The sequence below is a fragment of the Cryptomeria japonica genome, unplaced genomic scaffold (genome assembly GCF_030272615.1).
Source record: "Cryptomeria japonica unplaced genomic scaffold, Sugi_1.0 HiC_scaffold_195, whole genome shotgun sequence".
Lineage (NCBI taxonomy): Eukaryota > Viridiplantae > Streptophyta > Pinopsida > Cupressales > Cupressaceae > Cryptomeria > Cryptomeria japonica.
The window spans coordinates 165001-183997 of record NW_026729017.1 but is presented as its reverse complement, the minus strand read 5'-3'; the positions used below and the strand labels follow the sequence as shown (position 1 = coordinate 183997).

The 18997-nt window shown below is 63.8% G+C and overlaps 3 non-coding genes across 3 annotated transcripts; all 3 read left to right on the top strand.

Moving 5' to 3' along the window:
* The first annotated feature begins 4653 nt into the window (after positions 1–4653).
* On the top strand, positions 4654–4772 carry LOC131868099 (5S ribosomal RNA). Its single transcript, XR_009366592.1, has one exon. It is a non-coding gene; the product is annotated as a 5S ribosomal RNA (ribosomal RNA).
* A 5989-nt stretch (positions 4773–10761) lies between these two features.
* LOC131868098 (5S ribosomal RNA) lies at positions 10762–10880 on the top strand. Its single transcript, XR_009366591.1, has one exon. It is a non-coding gene; the product is annotated as a 5S ribosomal RNA (ribosomal RNA).
* Positions 10881–16796: 5916 nt separating this feature from the next.
* LOC131868097 (5S ribosomal RNA) lies at positions 16797–16915 on the top strand. The gene has a single exon (XR_009366590.1). It is a non-coding gene; the product is annotated as a 5S ribosomal RNA (ribosomal RNA).
* The last annotated feature ends 2082 nt before the right edge of the window (positions 16916–18997 follow it).

Sequence of the window (18997 nt, the reverse complement as noted above, 5' to 3'; positions counted from 1 at the left end):
TTGATGCGCTGCCTTCACCAATTTCCAGAAAAGGCAAGAAAACATTGAGAAGGTGTGCGCACCGAGGTGCCCACCCTGGCGAAGGTGCACGCGAGGTGCGCACCCGGGGCAAACCGGGCTCCGACTTCGTGCACGCCATGCTGCGCACCTTGGAGGGCCATGGTGCGCACCTTGGAGCACACTTCGGAGCGCTCAATGGTGCCCAACCCAGCCAAGGTGCCCACCGCGGCGAAGGTGCACGCGAGGTGCGCACCCGGGGCAAACCGGGCTCCGACTTCGTGCACGCCGCACCTTGGAGCACACTTCGGAGCGCTCCTTGGTGCGCACCAGGGCGCGCAACCCAGCCGAGGTGCCCACCCCGGCGAAGGTGCACGCGGGGTGCGCACCCGAGGCAAACCGGGCTCCGACTTCGTGCACGCCATGGTGCCCACCGCGGCGAAGGTGCACGCGAGGTGCGCACCCGGGGCAAACCGGGCTCCGACTTCGTGCACGCCGCACCTTGGAGCACACTTCGGAGCGCTCCTTGGTGCGCACCAGGGCGCGCAACCCAGCCGAGGTGCCCACCCCGGCGAAGGTGCACGCGAGGTGCGCACCCGGGGCAAACCGGGCTCCGACTTCGTGCACGCCATGGTGCCCACCGCGGCGAAGGTGCACGCGAGGTGCGCACCCGGGGCAAACCGGGCTCCGACTTCGTGCACGCCGCACCTTGGAGCACACTTCGGAGCGCTCCTTGGTGCGCACCATGGTGCCCACCAGGGCGCGCAACCCCGCCGAAGGTGCACGCGAGGTGCGCACCCGGGGCAAACCGGGCTCCGACTTCGTGCACGCCGCACCTTGGAGCACACTTCGGAGCGCTCCTTGGTGCGCACCAGGGCGCGCAACCCCGCCGAAGGTGCACGCGAGGTGCGCACCCGGGGCAAACCGGGCTCCGACTTCGTGCACGCCGCACCTTGGAGCACACTTCGGAGCGCTCCTTGGTGCGCACCAGGGCGCGCAACCCAGCCGAGGTGCCCACCCCGGCGAAGGTGCACGCGAGGTGCGCACCCGGGGCAAACCGGGCTCCGACTTCGTGCACGCCATGGTGCCCACCGCGGCGAAGGTGCGCACCCGGGGCAAACCGGGCTAGGACTTCGTGCACGCCGCACCTTGGAGCACACTTCGGAGCGCTCCTTGGTGCGCACCATGGTGCCCACCAGGCCGCGCAACCCAGCCAAGGTGTGCGCACCAAGGTGCACGCGAGGTGCGCACCCGGGGCAAACCGGGGTCCGGCTTCGTGCACGCCGCACCTTGGAGCACACATCGGGGCGCTCCCGGGTTCGCACCGGCGTTGCGCACCGTGGTGGGCACCTCGGAGCGCACCGTGGTGGGCACCTCGGAGCACACCAAGGTGGGCAGCGAGGTGCGCACCTTTGATGCGATGCCTTCACTAATTTCCATAAAAGGCAAAAGAAAACGAGATTTTAAAATTTCCGTTTTGAAAGATAGTGAGAAAAAGGGAATGCTGGTGCCATCTTGAGCCCGCCCTGGTGCGCAGCCCAGCCAAGGTGTGCGCACCAAGGTGCCCACCCTGGCGAAGGTGCGCGCCCGGGCAATTAACCCAACTTCCAACTTCGCGCGCGCCAGGGTGGGAGCGCACCCAACAACCGGGCCTGGGAAGAGCCAATGCGAGAAACCCCACCAAACGCTCTGACAAAAAAAGAGGGGGCGCTCCAGTAACCCCGCTTCGGAGCGCACCCTGGGCAAACCCAGCCAGGGTGCCCACCCCGGCCAAGGTGCAGGCGAGGTGCGCACCCGGGGCAAACCGGGCTCCGACAACGTGCACGCCGCACCTTGGAGCACACTTCGTAGCGCTCCCGGGTGCGCACCTCAGAGCACACCAAGGTGGGCAGCGAGGTGCGCACCTTTGATGCGCTGCCTTCACTAATTTCCAGAAAAGGCAAAAAAAAGAGGAGATTTTAAAATTTCCGTTTTGAAAGATAGTGAAAAAAACGGAACGCGGGTGCCATCTTGAGCCCGCCCGGGTGCACAGCCCAGGTAAGGTGCCCACCCTGGCAAAGGTGCGCACCCGGGCAATTAACCCTACTTCCGACTTCGTGCGCGCCAGGGTGGCAACCGGGCCTGGGAAGAGCCAATGCGAGAAACCCCACCAAACGCTCCGACAAAAAAAGAGGCGGCGCTCCAATAACCCCGCTTCGGAGCGCAGCCGGGGCAAACCCAGCCAAGGTGCCCACCCCGACGAAGGTGCACGCGAGGTGCGCACCCGGGGCAAACCGGGCTCCGACAACGTGCACGCAGCACCTTGGAGCACACTTCGAAGCACTCCCGGGTGCCCACCGGCGTTGCGCACCGTGGTGGGCAGCGAGGTGCGCACCTTTGATGCGCTGCCTTCACTAATTTCCAGAAAAGGCAAAAAAAAATGAGATTTTAAAATTTCCGTTTTGAAAGATAGTGAAAAAAACGGAACGCGGGTGCCATCTTGAGCCCGCCCTGGTGCGCAGCCCAGGCAAGGCATGCGCACCAAGGTGCCCACCCGCGGTGCACACCCGGGGCAAACCGGGCTCCGACTTCGTGCAGGCCGCACCTTGGAGCACACTTCGGAGCGCTCCTTGGTGCGCACCATGGTGCCCACCAGGGCGCACCCGGGGCAAACCGGGCTCCGACTTCGTGCACGCCGCACCTTGGAGCACACATCGGAGCGCTCCCAGGTTCGCACCAGCGTTGCGCACCTTTGATGCGCTGCCTTCACTAATTTCCAGAAAAGGCAAAAAAAAACGATATTTTAAAATTTCCGTTCTGAAAGATAGTGAAAAAAACGGAACGCGGGTGCCATCTTGAGCCCTTCCTGGTGCGCAGCCCAGGCAAGTTGTGCGCACCAAGGTGCCCACCCTGGCGGAGGTGCGCGCCCGGGGCAAACCGGGCTCCGACTTCGTGCACTGCATGGTGCCCACCAAGGCGCGCAACCCAGCCAAGGTGCCCACCGCAGCGAAGGTGCACGCGAGGTGCGCACCCGAGGTGCACACCCGGGGCAAACCGAGCTCCGACTTCGTGCACGCCGCACCTTGGAGCACACTTCAGAGCGCTCCTTGGTGCGCACCAGGGCGCGCAACCCAGCCAAGGTGCTCACCCCGGCGAAGGTGCACGCGAGGTGCGCACCCGGGGCAAGCCGGGCTCGGACTTCGTGCACGCCGCACCTTGGAGCACACATCGGAGCGCTCCCGGGTTCGCACCAGCATTGCGCACCTTTGATGCGCTGCCTTCACTAATTTCCAGAAAAGGCAAAAAAAAAAAAAAAACGAGATTTTAAAATTTCCGTTTTGAAAGATAGTGAAAAAAACGGAACGCGGGTGCCATCTTGAGCCCGCCCTGGTGTGCAGCCCAGGCAAGTTGTGCGCACCAAGGCACCCACCCTGGCCAAGGTGGGTCACGGGGTGGGTCCTAGGGTGGGTAACGGGGTGGGTACTAAGGTGCGTGCCAAGGTGGGTCATGGGGTGGGTGCCAAGGTGGGCACCAGGGTGGGTGTGCACCAACCCTAGCCAGGGTAGGTCACGGGGTGGTTGTCGGGGTGGGCGTCAAGGAGCCAAGGTGGGTGGCAAGTAGCCAAGTTGCGTGCCAAGGTGGGTGTCGGGGTGGGTGCCAAGGATCCAAGGTGGGTGCCAAGGAACCAAGGTGGGTGTCTGGGTGGGTGCCGAGGTGGGAGCCAGGGTGGGTCCCAAGGTGAGTGCAAAGGTGGGTGCCAGGGTCAAGGTGAGTGCCAATGTGGGTTCCAAGGTGCCAGGGTCAGGGTGAGTGCCAATGTGGGTTCAAAGGTGCTAAGTTGGGTGCGAGGTTGGGTGCGAGGGTGGGTGGGTGCCAAGGTGTGCTAGGTGGAAGCCCGGGTGGGTCGGCATCCCATGGGTGTCGAGTTGGGTGCCTGATGGGTGCTTCTTGTCAAGTTTTAGTCGTCGGGACTCATTTCGAGCCTTAGAGGTCGTTTCTTGTCCGGTTGCCCTGTCTTCGACCTGGGAACCCAATTTTGGTCCTCGGGTCCCATTTTTTTTTGTCTCGCATCCCACTTTTGGCCTGTGGCCTTTTCGGGGTCGATTCTCGTTTTGGGCATCAGAGCATGTTTCTTCTCCTAAAACCCAATATTTGTTTATTAAGTCTCGGAACACATTTTTGTTCTCGTGGACCCATCATGGGTCTTGGAACGCATTTGTGGTCCTTGGGTCCCATTTTGCATCCCGAAACTTGTGTTTTGGTGCTTGATCCCTATTTTGGGTGCCCACCTTGCACCAAGTGCGCACCCGGGGCAAACCGAGCGCCTTGGTGCACCGGGGCAAGATCGAGCGTGCACCCGAGGCGCCCCGAACATGCACCAAGGTGCACTCGGCCCACATGTGAGCGCAGGTCGTTGCGCCCGAGGTGGTGTGTGGGCACCGCGTTGCAGACGGGACACTGCACGCACACGACGCCCCGTCCAGGTGCACGCACGTAGGCCGGGCCGGGTGCACACCCGACGCCCTAGCAAGGTGCGCGCACCCGGGCAGGGCTCACACTTGGCGAACGGGGCGCACTTCGCGAGGGAGGGTGTGCACCTCGACGGGGGTGGGTGGCCGGGGTGGATTCGCACGTGGGTCGCGGTTTGCTAAGTACACACTGCGACAAGCTCATAACGGGTGCGATCATACCAGCGTTAGTGCACCGGATCCCATCAGAACTCCGCAGTTAAGCGCGCTTGGGCCGGAGTAGTACTGGGATGGGTGACCTCCCGGGAAGTCCCGGTGTTGCACCCTTTTTTAGTTTTTCGCCGGGCGTCGCAATGCTATTTGAATAAACCTTTTGCCCGTTTGCGTTCTCGTCGGGGCCGGGCCGGGCCGGGGTGCGCTGCCCGCACTACCGCGCGCGCGGGGGCGACACCGAGCGCGCACCCGAGGCGCCCCGAGCACACAGGCCACGGTGCAACCCGGGCGTTGTGCGCGCACCCCGGTGCGCCCGAGGTGCTGCGCGCGCACCCAGGTGAAATCGGTGTGCACCTCGGCCAGTGCGCGCTCGGTCGAGTCGCGCACGTTGGCCAAGGTGCACGGTGATGTTTCTTACTCTAAGGTTCCGCACCAGACGCCCGGGACAGGTGAGCGAAGCTGGGCGGGGCCGGGTGCGCGGCCGGGGCAGGTGCACGCAGCTGGAGAGAGCTTTGGAGCACACCAGAGGTGCGCACCTTGGAGCACACTTCGGAGCGCACCAATGATGCGCTCCATTCAAAAGTTTCCTGAAAAGGCAAAAAAAGTTGAGATTATAGAATTTCCCACTTGAGAGATTGTAAAAAAAAAAAATTTAAAATGAAGGAAACGCGGGTGCCAAGGTGTGCGCGCCCGGGTGCGCAGCCCAGCCAAGGTGTGCGCACCAAGGCGCCCACCCTGGCGAAGGTGCACGCAAGGTGCGCACCCGAGGCAAACCGGACAATTAACCCAACTTTCGACTTCGCGCGCACCTGCGCACCTTGGAGCGCACTTCGGAGCGCTCCTTGGTGCGCACCAATCTTGGGCACCTCGGAGTGCACCATGGCGCCCACCAAGGTGCGCACCCAGGGCAAACCGAGCTCCGACTTCGTGCGCACCTTGGAGCGCACGAAAGGTGCGCACCATGGCGCCCACCAAGGTGCGCAGCCCAGCCAAGGCGTGCGCATCAAGGTGCGCACCCTGGCGAAGGTGCGCACCCGGGGCAAACCGAGCTCCGACTTCGTGCGCACCTTGGAGCGCACAAAGGGTGCGCAACCCAGCCAAGGTGTGCGCACCCCGGGCAAACCGAGCTCCGAATCGTGCGCACCTTGGAGCACACTTCGGAGCCCTCCTTGGTGCGCACCGATGTTGCGCACCTCGGAGCGCACCCGGGGAAAACAATGCAATTAACCCGACTTTCGACTTCGTGGGCACCTCGGAGCGCTCTCGGGTTCGCACCTCGGAGCACACCGAGGTGCGCACCTTTGATGCGCTGCCTTCACCAATTTCCAGAAAAGGCAAGAAAACATTGAGAAGGTGTGCGCACCGAGGTGCCCACCCTGGCGAAGGTGCACGCGAGGTGCGCACCCGGGGCAAACCGGGCTCCGACTTCGTGCACGCCATGCTGCGCACCTTGGAGGGCCATGGTGCGCACCTTGGAGCACACTTCGGAGCGCTCAATGGTGCCCAACCCAGCCAAGGTGCCCACCGCGGCGAAGGTGCACGCGAGGTGCGCACCCGGGGTAAACCGGGCTCCGACTTCGTGCACGCCGCACCTTGGAGCACACTTCGGAGCGCTCCTTGGTGCGCACCAGGGCGCGCAACCCAGCCGAGGTGCCCACCCCGGCGAAGGTGCACGCGGGGTGCGCACCCGGGGCAAACCGGGCTCCGACTTCGTGCACGCCATGGTGCCCACCGCGGCGAAGGTGCACGCGAGGTGCGCACCCGGGGCAAACCGGGCTCCGACTTCGTGCACGCCGCACCTTGGAGCACACTTCGGAGCGCTCCTTGGTGCGCACCAGGGCGCGCAACCCAGCCGAGGTGCCCACCCCAGCGAAGGTGCACGCGAGGTGCGCACCCGGGGCAAACCGGGCTCCGACTTCGTGCACGCCATGGTGCCCACCGCGGCGAAGGTGCACGCGAGGTGCGCACCCGGGGCAAACCGGGCTCCGACTTCGTGCACGCCATGGTGCCCACCGCGGCGAAGGTGCACGCGAGGTGCGCACCCGGGGCAAACCGGGCTCCGACTTCGTGCACGCCGCACCTTGGAGTACACTTCGGAGCGCTCCTTGGTGCGCACCATGGTGCCCACCAGGGCGCGCAACCCCGCCGAAGGTGCACGCGAGGTGCGCACCCGGGGCAAACCGGGCTCCGACTTCGTGCACGCCGCACCTTGGAGCACACTTCGGAGCGCTCCTTGGTGCGCACCAGGGCGCGCAACCCCGCCGAAGGTGCACGCGAGGTGCGCACCCGGGGCAAACCGGGCTCCGACTTCGTGCACGCCATGGTGCGCACCAGGGTGCCCACCGCGGCGAAGGTGCGCACCCGGGGCAAACCGGGCTCCGACTTCGTGCACGCCGCACCTTGGAGCACACTTCGGAGCGCTCCTTGGTGCGCACCAGGGCGCGCAACCCAGCCGAGGTGCCCACCCCGGCGAAGGTGCACGCGAGGTGCGCACCCGGGGCAAACCGGGCTCCGACTTCGTGCACGCCATGGTGCCCACCGCGGCGAAGGTGCGCACCCGGGGCAAACCGGGCTAGGACTTCGTGCACGCCGCACCTTGGAGCACACTTCGGAGCGCTCCTTGGTGCGCACCATGGTGCCCACCAGGCCGCGCAACCCAGCCAAGGTGTGCGCACCAAGGTGCACGCGAGGTGCGCACCCGGGGCAAACCGGGGTCCGGCTTCGTGCACGCCGCACCTTGGAGCACACATCGGGGCGCTCCCGGGTTCGCACCGGCGTTGCGCACCGTGGTGGGCACCTCGGAGCGCACCGTGGTGGGCACCTCGGAGCACACCAAGGTGGGCAGCGAGGTGCGCACCTTTGATGCGATGCCTTCACTAATTTCCATAAAAGGCAAAAGAAAACGAGATTTTAAAATTTCCGTTTTGAAAGATAGTGAGAAAAAGGGAATGCTGGTGCCATCTTGAGCCCGCCCTGGTGCGCAGCCCAGCCAAGGTGTGCGCACCAAGGTGCCCACCCTGGCGAAGGTGCGCGCCCGGGCAATTAACCCAACTTCCAACTTCGCGCGCGCCAGGGTGGGAGCGCACCCAACAACCGGGCCTGGGAAGAGCCAATGCGAGAAACCCCACCAAACGCTCTGACAAAAAAAGAGGGGGCGCTCCAGTAACCCCGCTTCGGAGCGCACCCTGGGCAAACCCAGCCAGGGTGCCCACCCCGGCCAAGGTGCAGGCGAGGTGCGCACCCGGGGCAAACCGGGCTCCGACAACGTGCACGCCGCACCTTGGAGCACACTTCGTAGCGCTCCCGGGTGCGCACCTCAGAGCACACCAAGGTGGGCAGCGAGGTGCGCACCTTTGATGCGCTGCCTTCACTAATTTCCAGAAAAGGCAAAAAAAAGAGGAGATTTTAAAATTTCCGTTTTGAAAGATAGTGAAAAAAACGGAACGCGGGTGCCATCTTGAGCCCGCCCTGGTGCACAGCCCAGGTAAGGTGCCCACCCTGGCAAAGGTGCGCACCCGGGCAATTAACCCTACTTCCGACTTCGTGCGCGCCAGGGTGGCAACCGGGCCTGGGAAGAGCCAATGCGAGAAACCCCACCAAACGCTCCGACAAAAAAAGAGGCGGCGCTCCAATAACCCCGCTTCGGAGCGCAGCCGGGGCAAACCCAGCCAAGGTGCCCACCCCGACGAAGGTGCACGCGAGGTGCGCACCCGGGGCAAACCGGGCTCCGACAACGTGCACGCAGCACCTTGGAGCACACTTCGAAGCACTCCCGGGTGCCCACCGGCGTTGCGCACCGTGGTGGGCAGCGAGGTGCGCACCTTTGATGCGCTGCCTTCACTAATTTCCAGAAAAGGCAAAAAAAAATGAGATTTTAAAATTTCCGTTTTGAAAGATAGTGAAAAAAACGGAACGCGGGTGCCATCTTGAGCCCGCCCTGGTGCGCAGCCCAGGCAAGGCATGCGCACCAAGGTGCCCACCCGCGGTGCACGCCCGGGGCAAACCGGGCTCCGACTTCGTGCAGGCCGCACCTTGGAGCACACTTCGGAGCGCTCCTTGGTGCGCACCATGGTGCCCACCAGGGCGCACCCGGGGCAAACCGGGCTCCGACTTCGTGCACGCCGCACCTTGGAGCACACATCGGAGCGCTCCCAGGTTCGCACCAGCGTTGCGCACCTTTGATGCGCTGCCTTCACTAATTTCCAGAAAAGGCAAAAAAAAACGATATTTTAAAATTTCCGTTCTGAAAGATAGTGAAAAAAACGGAACGCGGGTGCCATCTTGAGCCCTTCCTGGTGCGCAGCCCAGGCAAGTTGTGCGCACCAAGGTGCCCACCCTGGCGGAGGTGCGCGCCCGGGGCAAACCGGGCTCCGACTTCGTGCACTGCATGGTGCCCACCAAGGCGCGCAACCCAGCCAAGGTGCCCACCGCAGCGAAGGTGCACGCGAGGTGCGCACCCGAGGTGCACACCCGGGGCAAACCGAGCTCCGACTTCGTGCACGCCGCACCTTGGAGCACACTTCAGAGCGCTCCTTGGTGCGCACCAGGGCGCGCAACCCAGCCAAGGTGCTCACCCCGGCGAAGGTGCACGCGAGGTGCGCACCCGGGGCAAGCCGGGCTCGGACTTCGTGCACGCCGCACCTTGGAGCACACATCGGAGCGCTCCCGGGTTCGCACCAGCATTGCGCACCTTTGATGCGCTGCCTTCACTAATTTCCAGAAAAGGCAAAAAAAAAAAAAAAACGAGATTTTAAAATTTCCGTTTTGAAAGATAGTGAAAAAAACGGAACGCGGGTGCCATCTTGAGCCCGCCCTGGTGTGCAGCCCAGGCAAGTTGTGCGCACCAAGGCACCCACCCTGGCCAAGGTGGGTCACGGGGTGGGTCCTAGGGTGGGTAACGGGGTGGGTACTAAGGTGCGTGCCAAGGTGGGTCATGGGGTGGGTGCCAAGGTGGGCACCAGGGTGGGTGTGCACCAACCCTAGCCAGGGTAGGTCACGGGGTGGTTGTCGGGGTGGGCGTCAAGGAGCCAAGGTGGGTGGCAAGTAGCCAAGTTGCGTGCCAAGGTGGGTGTCGGGGTGGGTGCCAAGGATCCAAGGTGGGTGCCAAGGAACCAAGGTGGGTGTCTGGGTGGGTGCCGAGGTGGGAGCCAGGGTGGGTCCCAAGGTGAGTGCAAAGGTGGGTGCCAGGGTCAAGGTGAGTGCCAATGTGGGTTCCAAGGTGCCAGGGTCAGGGTGAGTGCCAATGTGGGTTCAAAGGTGCTAAGTTGGGTGCGAGGTTGGGTGCGAGGGTGGGTGGGTGCCAAGGTGTGCTAGGTGGAAGCCCGGGTGGGTCGGCATCCCATGGGTGTCGAGTTGGGTGCCTGATGGGTGCTTCTTGTCAAGTTTTAGTCGTCGGGACTCATTTCGAGCCTTAGAGGTCGTTTCTTGTCCGGTTGCCCTGTCTTCGACCTGGGAACCCAATTTTGGTCCTCGGGTCCCATTTTTTTTTGTCTCGCATCCCACTTTTGGCCTGTGGCCTTTTCGGGGTCGATTCTCGTTTTGGGCATCAGAGCATGTTTCTTCTCCTAAAACCCAATATTTGTTTATTAAGTCTCGGAACACATTTTTGTTCTCGTGGACCCATCATGGGTCTTGGAACGCATTTGTGGTCCTTGGGTCCCATTTTGCATCCCGAAACTTGTGTTTTGGTGCTTGATCCCTATTTTGGGTGCCCACCTTGCACCAAGTGCGCACCCGGGGCAAACCGAGCGCCTTGGTGCACCGGGGCAAGATCGAGCGTGCACCCGAGGCGCCCCGAACATGCACCAAGGTGCACTCGGCCCACATGTGAGCGCAGGTCGTTGCGCCCGAGGTGGTGTGTGGGCACCGCGTTGCAGACGGGACACTGCACGCACACGACGCCCCGTCCAGGTGCACGCACGTAGGCCGGGCCGGGTGCACACCCGACGCCCTAGCAAGGTGCGCGCACCCGGGCAGGGCTCACACTTGGCGAACGGGGCGCACTTCGCGAGGGAGGGTGTGCACCTCGACGGGGGTGGGTGGCCGGGGTGGATTCGCACGTGGGTCGCGGTTTGCTAAGTACACACTGCGACAAGCTCATAACGGGTGCGATCATACCAGCGTTAGTGCACCGGATCCCATCAGAACTCCGCAGTTAAGCGCGCTTGGGCCGGAGTAGTACTGGGATGGGTGACCTCCCGGGAAGTCCCGGTGTTGCACCCTTTCTTAGTTTTTCGCCGGGCGTCGCAATGCTATTTGAATAAACCTTTTGCCCGTTTGCGTTCTCGTCGGGGCCGGGCCGGGCCGGGGTGCGCTGCCCGCACTACCGCGCGCGCGGGGGCGACACCGAGTGCGCACCCGAGGCGCCCCGAGCACACAGGCCACGGTGCAACCCGGGCGTTGTGCGCGCACCCCGGTGCGCCCGAGGTGCTGCGCGCGCACCCAGGTGAAATCGGTGTGCACCTCGGCCAGTGCGCGCTCGGTCGAGTCGCGCACGTTGGCCAAGGTGCACGGTGATGTTTCTTACTCTAAGGTTCCGCACCAGACGCCCGGGACAGGTGAGCGAAGCTGGGCGGGGCCGGGTGCGCGGCCGGGGCAGGTGCACGCAGCTGGAGAGAGCTTTGGAGCACACCAGAGGTGCGCACCTTGGAGCACACTTCGGAGCGCACCAATGATGCGCTCCATTCAAAAGTTTCCTGAAAAGGCAAAAAAAGTTGAGATTATAGAATTTCCCACTTGAGAGATTGTAAAAAAAAAAAATTTAAAATGAAGGAAACGCGGGTGCCAAGGTGTGCGCGCCCGGGTGCGCAGCCCAGCCAAGGTGTGCGCACCAAGGCGCCCACCCTGGCGAAGGTGCACGCAAGGTGCGCACCCGAGGCAAACCGGACAATTAACCCAACTTTCGACTTCGCGCGCACCTGCGCACCTTGGAGCGCACTTCGGAGCGCTCCTTGGTGCGCACCAATCTTGGGCACCTCGGAGTGCACCATGGCGCCCACCAAGGTGCGCACCCGGGGCAAACCGAGCTCCGACTTCGTGCGCACCTTGGAGCGCACGAAAGGTGCGCACCATGGCGCCCACCAAGGTGCGCAGCCCAGCCAAGGCGTGCGCATCAAGGTGCGCACCCTGGCGAAGGTGCGCACCCGGGGCAAACCGAGCTCCGACTTCGTGCGCACCTTGGAGCGCACAAAGGGTGCGCAACCCAGCCAAGGTGTGCGCACCCCGGGCAAACCGAGCTCCGAATCGTGCGCACCTTGGAGCACACTTCGGAGCCCTCCTTGGTGCGCACCGATGTTGCGCACCTCGGAGCGCACCCGGGGAAAACAATGCAATTAACCCGACTTTCGACTTCGTGGGCACCTCGGAGCGCTCTCGGGTTCGCACCTCGGAGCACACCGAGGTGCGCACCTTTGATGCGCTGCCTTCACCAATTTCCAGAAAAGGCAAGAAAACATTGAGAAGGTGTGCGCACCGAGGTGCCCACCCTGGCGAAGGTGCACGCGAGGTGCGCACCCGGGGCAAACCGGGCTCCGACTTCGTGCACGCCATGCTGCGCACCTTGGAGGGCCATGGTGCGCACCTTGGAGCACACTTCGGAGCGCTCAATGGTGCCCAACCCAGCCAAGGTGCCCACCGCGGCGAAGGTGCACGCGAGGTGCGCACCCGGGGCAAACCGGGCTCCGACTTCGTGCACGCCGCACCTTGGAGCACACTTCGGAGCGCTCCTTGGTGCGCACCAGGGCGCGCAACCCAGCCGAGGTGCCCACCCCGGCGAAGGTGCACGCGGGGTGCGCACCCGGGGCAAACCGGGCTCCGACTTCGTGCACGCCATGGTGCCCACCGCGGCGAAGGTGCACGCGAGGTGCGCACCCGGGGCAAACCGGGCTCCGACTTCGTGCACGCCGCACCTTGGAGCACACTTCGGAGCGCTCCTTGGTGCGCACCAGGGCGCGCAACCCAGCCGAGGTGCCCACCCCGGCGAAGGTGCACGCGAGGTGCGCACCCGGGGCAAACCGGGCTCCGACTTCGTGCACGCCATGGTGCCCACCGCGGCGAAGGTGCACGCGAGGTGCGCACCCGGGGCAAACCGGGCTCCGACTTCGTGCACGCCGCACCTTGGAGCACACTTCGGAGCGCTCCTTGGTGCGCACCATGGTGCCCACCAGGGCGCGCAACCCCGCCGAAGGTGCACGCGAGGTGCGCACCCGGGGCAAACCGGGCTCCGACTTCGTGCACGCCGCACCTTGGAGCACACTTCGGAGCGCTCCTTGGTGCGCACCAGGGCGCGCAACCCCGCCGAAGGTGCACGCGAGGTGCGCACCCGGGGCAAACCGGGCTCCGACTTCGTGCACGCCATGGTGCGCACCAGGGTGCCCACCGCGGCGAAGGTGCGCACCCGGGGCAAACCGGGCTCCGACTTCGTGCACGCCGCACCTTGGAGCACACTTCGGAGCGCTCCTTGGTGCGCACCAGGGCGCGCAACCCAGCCGAGGTGCCCACCCCGGCGAAGGTGCACGCGAGGTGCGCACCCGGGGCAAACCGGGCTCCGACTTCGTGCACGCCATGGTGCCCACCGCGGCGAAGGTGCGCACCCGGGGCAAACCGGGCTAGGACTTCGTGCACGCCGCACCTTGGAGCACACTTCGGAGCGCTCCTTGGTGCGCACCATGGTGCCCACCAGGCCGCGCAACCCAGCCAAGGTGTGCGCACCAAGGTGCACGCGAGGTGCGCACCCGGGGCAAACCGGGGTCCGGCTTCGTGCACGCCGCACCTTGGAGCACACATCGGGGCGCTCCCGGGTTCGCACCGGCGTTGCGCACCGTGGTGGGCACCTCGGAGCGCACCGTGGTGGGCACCTCGGAGCACACCAAGGTGGGCAGCGAGGTGCGCACCTTTGATGCGATGCCTTCACTAATTTCCATAAAAGGCAAAAGAAAACGAGATTTTAAAATTTCCGTTTTGAAAGATAGTGAGAAAAAGGGAATGCTGGTGCCATCTTGAGCCCGCCCTGGTGCGCAGCCCAGCCAAGGTGTGCGCACCAAGGTGCCCACCCTGGCGAAGGTGCGCGCCCGGGCAATTAACCCAACTTCCAACTTCGCGCGCGCCAGGGTGGGAGCGCACCCAACAACCGGGCCTGGGAAGAGCCAATGCGAGAAACCCCACCAAACGCTCTGACAAAAAAAGAGGGGGCGCTCCAGTAACCCCGCTTCGGAGCGCACCCTGGGCAAACCCAGCCAGGGTGCCCACCCCGGCCAAGGTGCAGGCGAGGTGCGCACCCGGGGCAAACCGGGCTCCGACAACGTGCACGCCGCACCTTGGAGCACACTTCGTAGCGCTCCCGGGTGCGCACCTCAGAGCACACCAAGGTGGGCAGCGAGGTGCGCACCTTTGATGCGCTGCCTTCACTAATTTCCAGAAAAGGCAAAAAAAAGAGGAGATTTTAAAATTTCCGTTTTGAAAGATAGTGAAAAAAACGGAACGCGGGTGCCATCTTGAGCCCGCCCTGGTGCACAGCCCAGGTAAGGTGCCCACCCTGGCAAAGGTGCGCACCCGGGCAATTAACCCTACTTCCGACTTCGTGCGCGCCAGGGTGGCAACCGGGCCTGGGAAGAGCCAATGCGAGAAACCCCACCAAACGCTCCGACAAAAAAAGAGGCGGCGCTCCAAATAACCCCGCTTCGGAGCGCAGCCGGGGCAAACCCAGCCAAGGTGCCCACCCCGACGAAGGTGCACGCGAGGTGCGCACCCGGGGCAAACCGGGCTCCGACAACGTGCACGCAGCACCTTGGAGCACACTTCGAAGCACTCCCGGGTGCCCACCGGCGTTGCGCACCGTGGTGGGCAGCGAGGTGCGCACCTTTGATGCGCTGCCTTCACTAATTTCCAGAAAAGGCAAAAAAAAATGAGATTTTAAAATTTCCGTTTTGAAAGATAGTGAAAAAAACGGAACGCGGGTGCCATCTTGAGCCCGCCCTGGTGCGCAGCCCAGGCAAGGCATGCGCACCAAGGTGCCCACCCGCGGTGCACGCCCGGGGCAAACCGGGCTCCGACTTCGTGCAGGCCGCACCTTGGAGCACACTTCGGAGCGCTCCTTGGTGCGCACCATGGTGCCCACCAGGGCGCACCCGGGGCAAACCGGGCTCCGACTTCGTGCACGCCGCACCTTGGAGCACACATCGGAGCGCTCCCAGGTTCGCACCAGCGTTGCGCACCTTTGATGCGCTGCCTTCACTAATTTCCAGAAAAGGCAAAAAAAAACGATATTTTAAAATTTCCGTTCTGAAAGATAGTGAAAAAAACGGAACGCGGGTGCCATCTTGAGCCCTTCCTGGTGCGCAGCCCAGGCAAGTTGTGCGCACCAAGGTGCCCACCCTGGCGGAGGTGCGCGCCCGGGGCAAACCGGGCTCCGACTTCGTGCACTGCATGGTGCCCACCAAGGCGCGCAACCCAGCCAAGGTGCCCACCGCAGCGAAGGTGCACGCGAGGTGCGCACCCGAGGTGCACACCCGGGGCAAACCGAGCTCCGACTTCGTGCACGCCGCACCTTGGAGCACACTTCAGAGCGCTCCTTGGTGCGCACCAGGGCGCGCAACCCAGCCAAGGTGCTCACCCCGGCGAAGGTGCACGCGAGGTGCGCACCCGGGGCAAGCCGGGCTCGGACTTCGTGCACGCCGCACCTTGGAGCACACATCGGAGCGCTCCCGGGTTCGCACCAGCATTGCGCACCTTTGATGCGCTGCCTTCACTAATTTCCAGAAAAGGCAAAAAAAAAAAAAAAACGAGATTTTAAAATTTCCGTTTTGAAAGATAGTGAAAAAAACGGAACGCGGGTGCCATCTTGAGCCCGCCCTGGTGTGCAGCCCAGGCAAGTTGTGCGCACCAAGGCACCCACCCTGGCCAAGGTGGGTCACGGGGTGGGTCCTAGGGTGGGTAACGGGGTGGGTACTAAGGTGCGTGCCAAGGTGGGTCATGGGGTGGGTGCCAAGGTGGGCACCAGGGTGGGTGTGCACCAACCCTAGCCAGGGTAGGTCACGGGGTGGTTGTCGGGGTGGGCGTCAAGGAGCCAAGGTGGGTGGCAAGTAGCCAAGTTGCGTGCCAAGGTGGGTGTCGGGGTGGGTGCCAAGGATCCAAGGTGGGTGCCAAGGAACCAAGGTGGGTGTCTGGGTGGGTGCCGAGGTGGGAGCCAGGGTGGGTCCCAAGGTGAGTGCAAAGGTGGGTGCCAGGGTCAAGGTGAGTGCCAATGTGGGTTCCAAGGTGCCAGGGTCAGGGTGAGTGCCAATGTGGGTTCAAAGGTGCTAAGTTGGGTGCGAGGTTGGGTGCGAGGGTGGGTGGGTGCCAAGGTGTGCTAGGTGGAAGCCCGGGTGGGTCGGCATCCCATGGGTGTCGAGTTGGGTGCCTGATGGGTGCTTCTTGTCAAGTTTTAGTCGTCGGGACTCATTTCGAGCCTTAGAGGTCGTTTCTTGTCCGGTTGCCCTGTCTTCGACCTGGGAACCCAATTTTGGTCCTCGGGTCCCATTTTTTTTTGTCTCGCATCCCACTTTTGGCCTGTGGCCTTTTCGGGGTCGATTCTCGTTTTGGGCATCAGAGCATGTTTCTTCTCCTAAAACCCAATATTTGTTTATTAAGTCTCGGAACACATTTTTGTTCTCGTGGACCCATCATGGGTCTTGGAACGCATTTGTGGTCCTTGGGTCCCATTTTGCATCCCGAAACTTGTGTTTTGGTGCTTGATCCCTATTTTGGGTGCCCACCTTGCACCAAGTGCGCACCCGGGGCAAACCGAGCGCCTTGGTGCACCGGGGCAAGATCGAGCGTGCACCCGAGGCGCCCCGAACATGCACCAAGGTGCACTCGGCCCACATGTGAGCGCAGGTCGTTGCGCCCGAGGTGGTGTGTGGGCACCGCGTTGCAGACGGGACACTGCACGCACACGACGCCCCGTCCAGGTGCACGCACGTAGGCCGGGCCGGGTGCACACCCGACGCCCTAGCAAGGTGCGCGCACCCGGGCAGGGCTCACACTTGGCGAACGGGGCGCACTTCGCGAGGGAGGGTGTGCACCTCGACGGGGGTGGGTGGCCGGGGTGGATTCGCACGTGGGTCGCGGTTTGCTAAGTACACACTGCGACAAGCTCATAACGGGTGCGATCATACCAGCGTTAGTGCACCGGATCCCATCAGAACTCCGCAGTTAAGCGCGCTTGGGCCGGAGTAGTACTGGGATGGGTGACCTCCCGGGAAGTCCCGGTGTTGCACCCTTTTTTAGTTTTTCGCCGGGCGTCGCAATGCTATTTGAATAAACCTTTTGCCCGTTTGCGTTCTCGTCGGGGCCGGGCCGGGCCGGGGTGCGCTGCCCGCACTACCGCGCGCGCGGGGGCGACACCGAGCGCGCACCCGAGGCGCCCCGAGCACACAGGCCACGGTGCAACCCGGGCGTTGTGCGCGCACCCCGGTGCGCCCGAGGTGCTGCGCGCGCACCCAGGTGAAATCGGTGTGCACCTCGGCCAGTGCGCGCTCGGTCGAGTCGCGCACGTTGGCCAAGGTGCACGGTGATGTTTCTTACTCTAAGGTTCCGCACCAGACGCCCGGGACAGGTGAGCGAAGCTGGGCGGGGCCGGGTGCGCGGCCGGGGCAGGTGCACGCAGCTAGAGAGAGCTTTGGAGCACACCAGAGGTGCGCACCTTGGAGCACACTTCGGAGCGCACCAATGATGCGCTCCATTCAAAAGTTTCCTGAAAAGGCAAAAAAAGTTGAGATTATAGAATTTCCCACTTGAGAGATTGTAAAAAAAAAAAATTTAAAATGAAGGAAACGCGGGTGCCAAGGTGTGCGCGCCCGGGTGCGCAGCCCAGCCAAGGTGTGCGCACCAAGGCGCCCACCCTGGCGAAGGTGCACGCAAGGTGCGCACCCGAGGCAAACCGGACAATTAACCCAACTTTCGACTTCGCGCGCACCTGCGCACCTTGGAGCGCACTTCGGAGCGCTCCTTGGTGCGCACCAATCTTGGGCACCTCGGAGTGCACCATGGCGCCCACCAAGGTGCGCACCCGGGGCAAACCGAGCTCCGACTTCGTGCGCACCTTGGAGCGCACGAAAGGTGCGCACCATGGCGCCCACCAAGGTGCGCAGCCCAGCCAAGGCGTGCGCATCAAGGTGCGCACCCTGGCGAAGGTGCGCACCCGGGGCAAACCGAGCTCCGACTTCGTGCGCACCTTGGAGCGCACAAAGGGTGCGCAACCCAGCCAAGGTGTGCGCACCCCGGGCAAACCGAGCTCCGAATCGTACGCACCTTGGAGCACACTTCGGAGCCCTCCTTGGTGCGCACCGATGTTGCGCACCTCGGAGCGCACCCGGGGAAAACAATGCAATTAACCCGACTTTCGACTTCGTGGGCACCTCGGAGCGCTCTCGGGTTCGCACCTCGGAGCACACCGAGGTGCGCACCTTTGATGCGCTGCCTTCACCAATTTCCAGAAAAGGCAAGAAAACATTGAGAAGGTGTGCGCACCGAGGTGCCCACCCTGGCGAAGGTGCACGCGAGGTGCGCACCCGGGGCAAACCGGGCTCCGACTTCGTGCACGCCATGCTGCGCACCTTGGAGGGCCATGGTGCGCACCTTGGAGCACACTTCGGAGCGCTCAATGGTGCCCAACCCAGCCAAGGTGCCCACCGCGGCGAAGGTGCACGCGAGGTGCGCACCCGGGGCAAACCGGGCTCCGACTTCGTGCACGCCGCACCTTGGAGCACACTTCGGAGCGCTCCTTGGTGCGCACCAGGGCGCGCAACCCAGCCGAGGTGCCCACCCCGGCGAAGGTGCACGCGGGGTGCGCACCCGGGGCAAACCGGGCTCCGACTTCGTGCACGCCATGGTGCCCACCGCGCCAAGGTGCACGCGAGGTGCGCACCCGGGGCAAACCGGGCTCCGACTTCGTGCACGCCGCACCTTGGAGCACACTTCGGAGCGCTCCTTGGTGCGCACCAGGGCGCGCAACCCAGCCGAGGTGCCCACCCCGGCGAAGGTGCACGCGAGGTGCGCACCCGGGGCAAACCGGGCTCCGACTTCGTGCACGCCATGGTGCCCACCGCGGCGAAGGTGCACGCGAGGTGCGCACCCGGGGCAAACCGGGCTCCGACTTCGTGCACGCCGCACCTTGGAGCACACTTCGGAGCGCTCCTTGGTGCGCACCATGGTGCCCACCAGGGCGCGCAACCCCACCAAACGCTCGGACAAAAAAAGAGGGGCCGCTCCAATAACCCCACTTCGGAGCGCACCAGAAACCCCACTGGACGCTTGGGCAAAAAAGTAATGCGCACCCGAAGCCCCTACCCAGAAATCCCCAG